This window comes from Rutidosis leptorrhynchoides, chromosome 4 (genome assembly GCF_046630445.1).
Source record: "Rutidosis leptorrhynchoides isolate AG116_Rl617_1_P2 chromosome 4, CSIRO_AGI_Rlap_v1, whole genome shotgun sequence".
Classification (NCBI taxonomy): domain Eukaryota; kingdom Viridiplantae; phylum Streptophyta; class Magnoliopsida; order Asterales; family Asteraceae; genus Rutidosis; species Rutidosis leptorrhynchoides.
The window spans coordinates 476,597,452-476,611,458 of record NC_092336.1 but is presented as its reverse complement, the minus strand read 5'-3'; the positions used below and the strand labels follow the sequence as shown (position 1 = coordinate 476,611,458).

Genomic DNA, 14,007 nt, shown 5'->3' with positions numbered 1-14,007 from the left:
TAGCTTACTTAATTATGGAGACAAGAAGAAGGCGATCCCTTCCATCCACCACATTGCCCTCTTGGAGAAGAACCTGAAGCACTTACCGGCGAACCTGTTCGAGACACCATTTTCTCTCTCATTTCCATAGTATCTCGTCATGACCATATACTATCTCAAATTTTGGATCTTATTCATCCGCTCGTCCGAACCGCCAATCATCCCGGTGTAGTAGAAGAAGTCAACGAGCTTCGCGCTAGGGTAGTGGCTTTGGAGAATATGGTGCAAAGGTTACAAGCACCAGCAGCATCACCGGCATCAACAGTACCACCGACAACAACACCAACAGTACCATTACCACCACCAACAACATCCGCATCGCAAACCTCAACTTCACAATCTGTTCCACGAGCATCAACGTCATACGCACCGTAGTTACCAAGAAATACCAGCAACAATAACCGATGAAGTATTAACTCATTTCCCCTGAAGAAATTTTATGTATATTTAATATATATGAATTTTGAAATCAAAATAAATCTTTTCGTACTAAGCTATTACGTGTGAATCTTAACTGGTAGGTACTACTCGGTTAGTTCATATTACTAATATGCTATGATGTACATCCTTCGTTAACGACTTAACCATCATTAACTACAATCTCTGTTTCAACTCAATGAATTTCATTTCATAATAAACTAGGAGTATTATTCAATTACATAATTGATTTTACATTTTCATTTTCGATGTATTCGAAACTTTCCAGAAAACATCATCTGTGCCTTGTAAGGTTCACAAAAATTTCACAAACACCAATGTAATAGACTCGTCCCACATCGGTGGGAGAGGAAAACAAAGCACTCCTTATAAGGGTGTGGATACCTCTTCTGGTAAGACGCGTTTAAAGCCGTGCGGGTAGGTGCGATCCGGGGCAAGTTGGCCTGTCGGTGATCGGCTTGTGGCCCAGAGCGGACAGTATCATACCAGTTGTGCTGCGCACTCTGGGATGACGCATTTTGAGGGTGTTTACCCGAGAAGCAAATCCGTGTGGTAGAAGTGCGATCCGGGGTTGTACTCGTGTGCGGGTAGCCCGTCAGTGATCGGCTTGTGTCCAAAGCGGACAATATCATACTACGGGCTGATGGTGATGTTACTTATGGTATCAGAGCTGGGGCCCGCATCGATGTGCACTGCGGGGACGCAGTGTCCCGAAGGGGGGGGAGAGTTGTAACAGACTCGTTCCACATCGGTGGGAGAGGAAAACAAAGCACTCCTTATAAGGGTGTGGATACCTCTTCTGGTAAGACGCGTTTAAAGCCGTGCGGGTAGGTGCGATCAGGGGCAAGTTGGCCTGTCGGTGATCGGCCTGTGGCCCAGAGCGGACAGTATCATACCAGTTGTGCTGCGCACTCTGTGATGACGCGTTTTGAGGGTGTTTACCCGAGAAGCAAATCCGTGAGGTAGAAGTGCGATCCGGGGTTGTACTCGTGTGCGGGTAGCCCGTCGGTGATCGGCTTGTGTGCAAAGCGGACAATATCATACTACGGGCTGATGGTGATGTTACTACCAACATCCTTCACCGAAGAATATCAATAAGAATAAATAATGAAGTATTGATTTCATTAGTGAAAAACTCCGCAAAGATTATGTAATCTTTAATGTTTTAGAGATTAATCATTTCTAAGTCAAGTCGAAAATCAAATGAGCTTAATATGATATTAACTCATTAAATCTGTATTACATCTGAAGAAAATATACATACAGATATTTTCATAAAGACTGTAATGAAAATTCTTTGTACAAAGTATTAATTGTGAAAAAAAAATTTAACGGGTAGGTAATACCCGGGAAATATTTAAGTTTGCAATTAATATGTTACACTGTACATTCTTCAACTTTGATTCAAAAATTATTAACAATACTCACAACGATATACAATCATTTTCATAAAAATTCAATTACATATTCTGATATTGACGGATCAGAATCCAAGTCATAACTCTGAACCGGTAACATCATTCTTAGATCTCTACATCTTTCAAAGCTATACTTTGACTTCAAAACTGTGAAAGATCCTTTAGCGTTGTTTTTACTGAAAATAACCTTGCAATCCCTTTTCAAAGTATCCAGTTTTATCACACTTCCAACCAGTCAACTTCAACTTTTCAGATTAAGCCTTAATGTAACCTTGATATATACGTTTTGTTACTGGGGAACCTTTTATGTCCCACCACATTAGCAGTAAATTTACCAACAACTTCATTGATCTTTGACCTTTCGAAAAATCCTAATACTCATTGAAACCCTATCATTTACTCATTTGCATCGTGTAACGAGAATTGCCATACGAATTATCGGGAATCAGAAATCAGTATTTTGAAATCTTGCAGCACGTCTACTCCAACGGTTATATGTGTACATATAACGTCTACCTCCTGGACTTACATACTTCGAATGTGAAGTTTCTGAAAAACACCCCAAACTACGAAACTAGTTCTCCGAAAATTGGAAAAAAATGTTGATGAAGCATCAAACACTGTAAACGACCTTAACAGTCAAAAGTTTGATGATAAAGAATAGTATGGTGGTAAAGCTGAGAAAAATAGAAGGTTTGGAACTGGAAAACGGATTGAGCAAAGTATGAAGGAGGCTGTGGATAAATCACAAAGACTGAACCTGCCTTCAAAGAATCCAAATGATTCAGTGTCTGCTAAAATCCTTAGCGAATACCTTGCTTCCGAATCTAAACCATTGCGGACAATATTCTTCATCATCCTCTGATATTAGAAATTCTAAGATATCATCATATCTTTCATTATAAATATCCTCCATATTTCTGGAGATAATTCCATAATCATTCTTATCAGAAATCAATTTTCTCCTTGCGATATCTGTGTTACATCATAAAAGAAACTATTTTAGTTTCTAAAATCCGAAAAATTCGAAAAAAAATGGATGTTTTGAAGAAATGTTGGGAATTGAAGCATGAGTTAGTATAATATAATGACACTTGATCAACGTGATTATATTACAGTAAGTCATGCTGAGTTTCTAAATGAAACGTGATGGTTCACAGACCATATTTTCATCATGTGCCATGTTACACGACTCTTACATTCTACCTCATCTCCAAACATATTAAGAACATATCTTCTTGATAGTTCTATTTTTTCGGATATTCTGGTAATTTGACAAATCAAGATCGTGTCATCACAATTTCCTTCTTAGAACATTAATTATGTTCATTCCGAAATTCATATCTACGAATTCTGGACTATTATCCGCTTGACTTAAAGTCGGGAAGAGAAAACAAAAGCATGAAGCTTCAAAATATTAATGGAAGTATAAATCACAGTAAATTGGAGAGAGTATTAACTGTGGATGTCAATGATTATGGAAAGACAGAAGCAGAGACATCGAAATATAGGGAAAGATATAAAACCCAACAACCACCCAGAGATTATAAACCGTATATATCGATGAATATAGCAATATAAAGACAAGGGAGGACTAAAAACACTATAAAACCAAGAGTATAGTAGAAGTTAATAGATTCTTCTGGCGGCAGATGGAAAAGAAGAATGACAGATATGAAAGTTAGGAGTATATCAAGAATCAAAACTGGATGAAGCATTTCACAATATTTTGGAAGTATGAAATGAAGAAGAAGATATAGGAGTGGTGAAAATAATGAAACAGAAGTGTTTAATTTATAGCAAAATATCTGACATAGCAATCGAGGCAGATTACGCATTTAATCAAAGAAAATCCTAATTTCCGCAAATTCCGAAGAATCAAATCTTATTTAGATAATGAAGATTTTCTATTCCTTAAATTCTGGAAATCAATCGTTACTACGTCAACAGTTAAGGCGAATCTCTATTCCTTCAATTCACTATTTTACAATAACTTCTCTCATATGCTTCGAGTAATTGGATTGTTTTATCCATATTATTCAATGGTAATAAAAATTCTATTTATCAACTCATATTCGTCATGAAAACATTTTTATTGTTAGCCATGACGACCTCACTCAAATTTCGGGACGAAATTTCTTTAACGGGGAGGTACTGTGATGACCCGAAAATTTCTGACCAAATTTATTCTTAATCTTTAACGTTTCCGACACGATAAGCAAAGTCTGTAAAGTTGAATCTCAAAATTTTTGAACTATTCAATTACCTTTCGATTGTTCTCAACGATTCGTGAACAATTATATGTAAATAGATACATATATATACCATAACTTAAAAACGTAACAAAGTGTTGAGTATATGATATTGTGCATTAAACTTATTGGTTTGATTATCTGATTGATATATTTAGATACATAGTTAAAAGATTATGCCAAACGATTGAATTAAAAGATAATTATTGAGTCCCTTAAGGATTATGATATTATTACGGGTCTCTGTTGTAAGGTCCACGTTGATTTGGGAAATCATTCGTTCTTAACGGTATTCGGAATAAATGGTAAAGTGTTTGTTTAAATAACGTAATTTGGACACATACAATAATAAGGAATATCAACTGTTTTAATTAGATATATGAATAACTTGCGATATGTATTTTAAAACGTGTTTATTAATATTGAAAATATATATTTAACAATACGATAAAATATAATATTAACTTGGTCATAAAAACGAATTGTTATTATATATATATTAACAAATAGCGAGATGATGATTTATAGAAGTAAATGATCAAAATACTCGAAAGTTTAAGATATACTTTGAGTGGTATAGTTTAGGGATAATTTAAGGATATATTTTGACAAAGGTACGTGACACGAAATGTAAAATACAAGTTCTCTCAGCGTACGAAAGGACATTTGAAAAACCGAAACCGGGACATAAGTCGAGTGATGACGTACGACTTATCGGAACAAAAATTACAAGGCAACTATACATGTGAATTTAATATAATATATAATTAATTATATAAATTAAATATATTATATATATTATATAAAATTATGTCGACAAACAAAAAGTTAAAAGTTTGTGAGCTGGATTAGAGGGCCATGCGATCGCATGGCCTTGAAGCACAAATCCCATGCGATCGCATGGGGTACTTTTTCAGAAAAGGTTCTATAAATTGCCCGATTTGTGGCTCAGCTGAATCTATCTCTCTTTCTCTAGTATTATTACTCCGTAATATTTATTTAATTTATTTTACTATTATTATTATTATTATTATTATTATTATTATTATTATTATTATTATTATTATTATTATTATTATTATTTATATTATTAAGATTAATATTATTATTAATCTTATTATTATTAGTATTATTAATTATGTATTATACATAAAATACTACGACGAGGTCATGAGTGGGTTATTTTCAAAATGGTTTTCAAGCGGGATAGAGCTAAAGAAATTATGGGTTATTGCCAAGGAGGTTATGGGTAATGTTCGGGGGTATATTTGTGAATCAAACCTAGTGTTTATCATCTCCGTTACGTCTACGTACTTTCCTACAATATTGAATCTCAATACTGATACGTAAGCACTCATATCTTATCTTTTATATATTAATTATGTATCCATGTCTAGTGCTCGAGTATATATATTTATATATGCTTGTATGCTAAATTTCATTTTTAAATAGTTTATAATGAATCACTAATTAAATACATATATTACTGGTAAAAGGTATATGATATACATGTTTTTGGAAAGCTGGTGAAAAATCAATAACTTTTCATTTAGATATCGAATAGTTTCGATGAACGGATTAAAAGATATGATCAATTGAATTATGATTGACGTTAATTGAAATTGCTTTTGAATCTGCAATTAAGATTTGAACAACTTTTTTACGAGATTGATAAAGTGAACTTTTAAATATTACCAACAGAGTAAATGAATCCTTATATAAGGCACGTCTCGTTTTGTTGAACTATTGTCAAAATTGACTTTTTGAAACGACTTTGGATAACTATTATATGTCGATCTCGAGCATTAGGATTGTGATACACTATGACTTGACCTAGCTTGATAGACATTTATTGACCAACATATGTTCTCTAGGTTGAGATCTACGATTAATTGGTAATCCGAGTTTCGGTCACATTTTGGTGAACAACTTTATATGCTGCTAAGGTGAGTTTCATTGCTCCCTTTTTAATTGCTTTTGCAATATATATTTTTGGGCTGAGAATACATGCAATTTATTTTAAACGCAATGGATACAAGTACATACTTAATTCTACACTGAGTTTGAACTGAAAATCCCTTAGCTTTGGTAACTAGTAGCTGCCAGTACATAGGATATGGACTGGTGGGCGCGAATAACAGTATATGGATCCATAGGGCTTGACATCCCCGTCCGAGCTAGAGTGCTAGCCTTTTAACGGACGTATGTTATTTGAGTTTAGGACACGTTGGTTTGCGTGTATTAAAACGAATGGGGTACTTATCATTATAACATTAAATCTTAGTTACCAGGGTGCTCTGTTACGTAGAATCTATTGGCAAAGTTTTGATAAACATTTCTGGATGAAACAACTGAAATCTTGTGATCCACTTTTATATACAGATTATGCGAAACACTAAAACTATGAACTCACCAACCTTTGTGTTGACACTTGTTAGCATGTTTATTCTCAGGTTTCCTAGAAGTCTTCCGCTGTTTGCTTATATGTTAGACAAGCTATGTGCATGGAGTTGTACATGGCATATTTTTCAAGGAAACGTTGCATTCACCAAATCATCACCATGTATCTTATTTTGACTGCATTGTCAATGGAAGTACTATTGTAAACTATTATTTACGGTGATTGTCTATATGTAGAAATCATCAGATGTCGAAAACCTTTGATTTAAATATTCATTTATGGTGTGCCTTTTCAAAAGAATGCAATGTTTACAAAACGTATCATATAGAGGTCAAATACATCGCAATGAAATCAATGAATGACGTGTTTATCCATATGGATTTGGAGCGATCGTCACATTTGCCGACAAAGTTTTGAACTCTATGCTTTTTGGGACTCAATATCGGGGGTAAAAACATGACTTTTTAGCCGATATCAGTTATCATGTCAGCATGGTTAGATATGACAGAAATCTGATCTGAAAAAGAGTCCGGCTCCTCCTGATCTGGTTCTAGTGGTGAATATGAGTCATCCAGAATGTCTTCATGTTGCTCTTCCTCGTCATCATCGGTATAGTATTCTTCTGTGGATTCGTCTGGTGAACGGGCTTTTTCAGTATTCTGGTTCTTCATTTCAACACTTGCAGGGTCAATCTCTATATCTTTAATCTCAGCCGTATCAATTTTCTTCTTGAAACGAATGATTAAACTATGATCTTCCATCTCGAGCCTCATTAATTCTTTGTGACGTTCCAAGTTTAGAGAGGGTATTATCGCAGTTTCTTTTACGTCTCCCATTTCCACTTTCTCCTGAGATTCTTCCTCTTCCTCTATTTCTTCCCTGGGACCCTCTTCTTCCATTTCTGGGTCATCAGCAGACTGTGATTCGACACCCATCTTGATATCATTGGCTGATGGTGGAGACTCCTCATCAGAAGTGATCCGTCCAGTAGAAATAGTAAACATCTCTGCCTGTCCAGAAAGATCAGTAGGTCGGTCAATTTTGAAGGTAACGCTCTCCCCATGTGATCGTAAGATCAAGGTTTGATTGTACACATCAATGACAATCTTAGCCATATTCATGAAAGGTCTTCCTAACACTATCGGTGTGTGTAGGTCTTCCTTAATGTCCATCACTACAAAGTCCATAGGATACAAGAATTTTTCGAATTTCACCAAGACGTTCTCAACTATGCCCTTAGGATATCGAATTGTGTGATCAGCAAGTTGGATTGTCATTTTAGTGGGTAACAAGTCTCCTAGCTCTAATCTCTTGTAGAGAGAATAGGGGATTATGTTGATACTTGCTCCTAAATCTGCTAGAGCATGAATGGTTCCAGACTGGTAGATTGAACATAGGAAAATGAATCGACCCATATATCCTAGATTTTGTGGTAGAGACTTTCTGAGTAATGTCGAGCATTCTTCACTCAGTGGAATTTTGTTAGAATCTGGTATCCTTTGATTCTTAGAGAGAAGCCTTTGGATATATTTCTTCTGGTTGGGAACTTTGGACATGGTGTCCGGGAATCTTCCATCAAGTTTGTAGGAATTAAGCTTGGATGGTTCCTCCTGTAGCCTCCCCGGATAGGGTACACGAACTGGAGTTGCAGTGGACAGCTTCTGAATATATGTCGATTTGTTTTTGACCCTAGCTGACCTTCTCCATGGTTCTTCCTCTTGAATTATGGAATCCATATGCTTTGCTTCCTCTATATAGGGATTTTGGGTAGTATTACTAGGTAAACTCCCTTGGGGTCTGGTTTCAAGGCGTTGTAATAACTGTCCGAGCTGCATTTCTAGACTTTTGAGCAGAGCCAATTGATTTCTCATGAGTATCTCTATCTGGTCTTATCTAGATGTAGTTCTCTTATTTAGCTGTTGTTGTCCTTGAATGAACTGAGTCAACTGATCATCATTCCCGAGAGTAGGGTTGATTACTTTTGTAATTTGGGTGGTTGGGGAATTTTCCTCAGCTGGTGGACGAGTGAGTGGAAGTGGTTGATCGCAAGTCAATTGAGATTGTTGAGGTGGATAAGGTGGGTAACGATAGCGAAAAGGCTGGTTGTTTCTTTAAAATTGGTTAACCCTAGGTTGTTGATTGAATCCGGAATTTGATTGACGAGCTGGGTATTGAACGTAACAGACTGAACGGTCAAGGTTCTCGTACTCAACTTGATATTCTTCAGTGGGTTGCGGGTTGATACAATTAACACAAGCCTGAACCTGGTTAACCTGTTGCAGCTCCGTCTTCAATTCTCTGAGTTGTTTAGAGATTCCATCTTATTCGTAAGGGATTTTATGGACTCTGTTTGATTGTTAAGTGCGGAGAGTGGGGCAGGCGACGAAGTTGTTTCACCACTGTTCCAGTCATGATGATGCATTGTCGTGTTTTTGAGCAACTCCCATGCTTCATCTGCGGTTTGGTTCATCATATTTCCTTGAGCTGTTGCATCGATCGTCGTCCTATGATTTACCGTAAGACCATTGTAGAAGGTACATATTTGGGCTGACTGTTATAACTAGTGATTAGGGCATTTCTTCAACAGGGTTTGAAATCGCTCCCATGCAGTGTAAAGAGATTCATCATAACTTTGTTTAAAGTTAATGATGTCATTCTTAAGCTTGGATTGTTTAGAAGGAGGGAAATATTTGGTTAGGAATTTAGTAGCCATTTCGGTCCATGACGTGATGGAATCTTTTTCCAATCCTTCAAACCATGTTTGTGCATGATGAGTGAGAGAATAGGGGAACAAGTATAGTCAGACTATATCGTGTCCTATCCATGGCTGTTTGTAGGAGTTTGAAAGAGATATGAATTTATCAAGGTGAGAGTTAGGATCGTCATTTGGTAATCCATGAAATTGACAGCGGTTTTGAATAAGCTGTATAATGTGATGTTTTAACTCGAATGAGTGTCCTTGAATCTCTGGGAATCTAATCGGTCCTCCTCGACCTTTAATCGAGGGTTTGGTGCTTTCTGCTAAAGTAACGCGTAAAGCCATTCGATTTCTGATTCGTTCTTCTTTGCGTGCTTTAGAGATTATTGCGTCTAGATCAGGTACGAATAACAACGGTCCTGGTATAGATCAGGTTTGGGTCATACACTGGGTATGCCTTTTTGTTTTAAATTTTAAGTAGATAAGCTAAGTCCCTAATTTAATCTAAGGTAATCTAAATTATTCTAAGGTAATCTAAAGTAATCTAGGGTAGTCTAACTTATCCGAGGTAATCTAAGGTAATTATCCTAACTTTAAATATTTTTTTGGCTCTTGCTACTGATTCCCTGGTATTTCGATAACAGAGCCTCGCACGAACTATTCAACAAACCAAGTGGCCAGGCCGACTACGGAGAGGCAGGATCCTTTTGGTTCCAATATTATTGGAGACTGTTCGGAAAATCCAATAACCAAGTTCGTGTATAATTGTCTTTCTTAGACACCACTAAATGCTTGTGAATGAGTTTGATAAAAGCAGTATTGTCTGGTACCAGTTCCCTGGCAGCGGCGGCAAAAACTTACTCTTACTTATGATATGGCAGAAACGGACGGTTTTATTTATGCGGTGTCGTCAGGTGGTGTCGTCAGGTCGCAAGGCGTCAGAAACGACTTATCAAGAGAGAGCAATAGTTTTAAATTTATATTTAGCGGGGGTAAATCGTACTACTCCTTATTATGAGTAAGGGAAGTATGACCTATGGTCATATTTTTAAGATATCAGGAGAATCGAACCTATAATTAAATCTTAAAATAATCCTAAAGTGAAGGAGTAGTGGGTTATTCCTAATTTTGGGTTTTTTAGTTTATAAGATAAACTAAAGTAAATGCCATAAAATTTGTAATTCAGATAAGGTTAAATCAAGCGTAAACTATGATTTCATCAGTTACTTTATCGAGATTATGGAATACTGGCTCATGAATAGGTAGTGACCTTGTATTCATTACACTGGTCCTAAACGCCCATGTCATAAGACATGTCACTGGGTAATGCGATAGGCTTGAAGATTCTGAATAGATAGCAACGTCCCTTACCCCCGACGCCCGTGCAGTCTGACTACAGGTATACACGTTCAGACGACTCATCCAATTGAGCGACTCGGTTGGCTGACGTATTAACATTCCAAAAAGGTCTAAACTTTCTTAAACATAATAGAATACAGAGTTTACCATATTCGAGAGACGTGATGTGTTTCGATGCTTTCGCTAATGATTGGGTTTAAAAGATAGTTAGGCCCTTAAAAGAGTTCAACCATAAAGAACACCATGGCCAAGTCAGGTTTGACTTCTATGAACACCTTCGGTTATCCTAACGGTCCAATCCTTTATGTGTTTAAACAAATAGTTCCTTAATTAACTAAGAATCCCTTAAGCGTGTTGCAATGCTTTAGACCACGTTATGGTGAAGTGTACTAATCAGCACTGACCGGGTTCCATGTCCATACTTAGCAGAGGTATAGCTTATAACAATCTTTGTGCTTCAGCGTGTATGTACGAAGTTTATATGCTTGGTGACTACACTAGCATGGTCTATGACCGACAATGTACTAGGGGTCTAGTTAGATGTTTCACTATGAAAGAGTCCTCATTCGGAGTCCAAGGCTCGGTGGACTTACTACAACCGGTGTGCCTCAGTCAAACTTACGTTATATCCTATAGACTTCTCTTACCAAGGGGTGACACAGATAGTGTACTCTGAATCGGGGTTTGCGACTTCCCAATAACAGAGTCGATAACTACGTTCTATTAGTTGGAAAAGTGATTGAGTTTAAAGCATAATCGGAAAGCATCTCGATAGCATACACAAACCATAATATTATTTCGGCATTATAACTGACTACATCATAGCATACACTAAAGATAACTACTCGCTAATCATGGCAACAATATCACAAAGCAAAATAATGGAAAACATTATATAAAGACATAGGATAGAAGTACCAGCAGATTTGACGAGTTTCGAATACAAAAGTGACAACTTCAAACTCCAGACCGCTCCTAATACAATCTTCAACGTTCTTCTCTGGGTACTAGGTTTCCCGCACGGAGTCGAAGACCTTGAAAGTATGACTAATATTGTAGAAAGAGAGAGAAATAAGTGAATTGAAGTGTGTGTAAAAATGGATGACAAACACTCTTTAAATAAACTTGAGTTTTGCCTGCAATGGGTCTCATCTTTTTGGATTGAGTTTGAATGGTGATGAGCAAGTTTACTTGAGTATGTGATTCTTATAGAGAATTGTGGATAGTACCATCCTTTTATCTTAGTTGAAATAAATACACATCAATATTTTTGTTTTAATTCTCAATTGAGAGGTTGTTGTGCATTCAATTCAACTTTAAGGAACACTACTACATTTCGGCACTTTTAGACGTGTGGAAAAAGTCTTTTAGACGTGTTCCATAACACGTCTATATGTGAGGGCTCCAAATGAGTGTACTCATATAGTGCGGTTCAAGGAACCGCTCTAAAAACCAGTACTTAGACGTATTGTAAAATCGTTAGATTAGGATGTTCCATTTGTGTCTTTTAGACGTGTTCCGTTATCTTCAAATAGACGTGGTCTGTTACATTCATTTAGACGTGTTCCGTTAGTTGCAATTTAACGTGTTCCGTTACCTACTATTAGACGTGTTCTGTATTTTCCGTTAGTCACTATTAGACGTGTTCATCTAGATGTAATAAGACGTGTTCATCTAGTTGCAATTAGACGTGTTATTGTAGTTGCAATTAGACGTGTTGATCTATTTGCAATTAGACGTGTTCCGGGATATTTTTTTAAACCCGCCAAAATTTTTAAAATATTTAAAATTTTAAATTTTTAAAAATTTAAAAATTAAATATTTCAAATTGCCACCAAATATAACAGACTTCTGCAAGTAGACGTGTTGTATTGTAACAGAAATTTAAAAATCAATTAGACGTGTTGAATTGGTTGTGCTAGTAGACGTGTTGAATTGCAGAATTGCGGAATTGGTAAATACTAGTAAATGTAACAGATTAACAAGAATAAAACAGTAATTAATTTTATTAATAAAGAAAACCCAAATATACATATAAATTATCTTCATAACATTCACAAATGAAAAATGTCATAAATCTAAATCATCTAGGTATTACAAATGAAAAAAGCTGACTACTAATCCATTTCAAAGCAAAGCATCCTTTAGCTCAAAAAATCCACCTGCTCTTCAAAAAATCCATTGATTTGCTTTACCTGTTTTGAAAGAAAAGTAGTCTGAACATGCATGAATATATGGACTTTAACAATAATACCAAATCTCCAAGACCGTTGACACGCAATATCAGATCACATAAAGGTTACACATACCAGACATCAAAAAGGAGACCACAAATGCCATTTTTCCATAATATTGTCGAGATCGATTGTAGATAAACAACGTTCATCCCATGATAGCTGTAAATTTTATATACGTATATAAATATACATATATACATATATAATATAAGCTTTTTGTAACATATACCTAAAGATAAAGTTTAATAATTCATAACTTAAAATACTTACTTCGTCAATATTAATAACTTCCTTTTTTATACGACTGTGTACGATCGAATGCATCCAATTGAGCACATAATATCCACACTCCCAACTGCCGGGTTGTTGATTACACTGCATTATAACCACAAGTTTATACACATGTATTAATTTAACATGTAACACGTAATGAACATGAAAACATGGATGAACAACTTGGAGGACTGTTTGTAGACAGCTAGGATGACTAACCTTAACTACATTCCATTGCAAAGGTCCCCAAGTCCTATTCAAAATTAGACAAATAAAAGACCAAATGATATTGTGTAATGTGACATAATGTAAATGTAATCAAGATTTAGAAATAATTCTAAATCAACAACTATTATTACATGTGTAAATGTAAATGTAAATGTAAATGTAACAACTATTATTAATTTAGAAATAATTCTTACTGCGTTATGCAGTCTGTGATCAGATAATCATCTTTCGTCTTCTTATGAGTCCTATTTACTGAATCAAGTATGATTCCTTTGTACTCAGTGTGAGATATAAAAACCAACACCCAATGGCCACTAGCAAATTAAAATACACTCGTTAGACGATAAAATTTTTGTAAGCAATAATATATAAGGAATGATTACATACTTCTGATTATATGGTGCGAAGAAAGACTGTTGAGTAGAGTTGAAGGCGGTCCTCAAGTACTTGGTTACAAAATCTTTGTCTGAGGAGATAAATGTTCCACATATATAATAAGGGTTCATTAATCCATATGGTTCGGTAAAAGCTACTTTCATAAGCTTGTCTAGAGCCCTAATATGCGGAAAAAAATAAAAAAAAATAACATGTCAGCTCAAAACCTGAAAGCTATAGTCAAACGTGCATATGAATTGTTAAATGCACTTACAGCATGAAGGAAAAA

General features: G+C 35.8%; 1 non-coding gene across 1 annotated transcript; it reads left to right on the top strand.

Annotated features, from left to right (window-relative positions):
* The first annotated feature begins 9,106 nt into the window (after positions 1-9,106).
* LOC139845917 (small nucleolar RNA R71) lies at positions 9,107-9,212 on the top strand. The gene has a single exon (XR_011758670.1). It is a non-coding gene; the product is annotated as a small nucleolar RNA R71 (small nucleolar RNA).
* Positions 9,213-14,007: the final 4,795 nt, after the last annotated feature.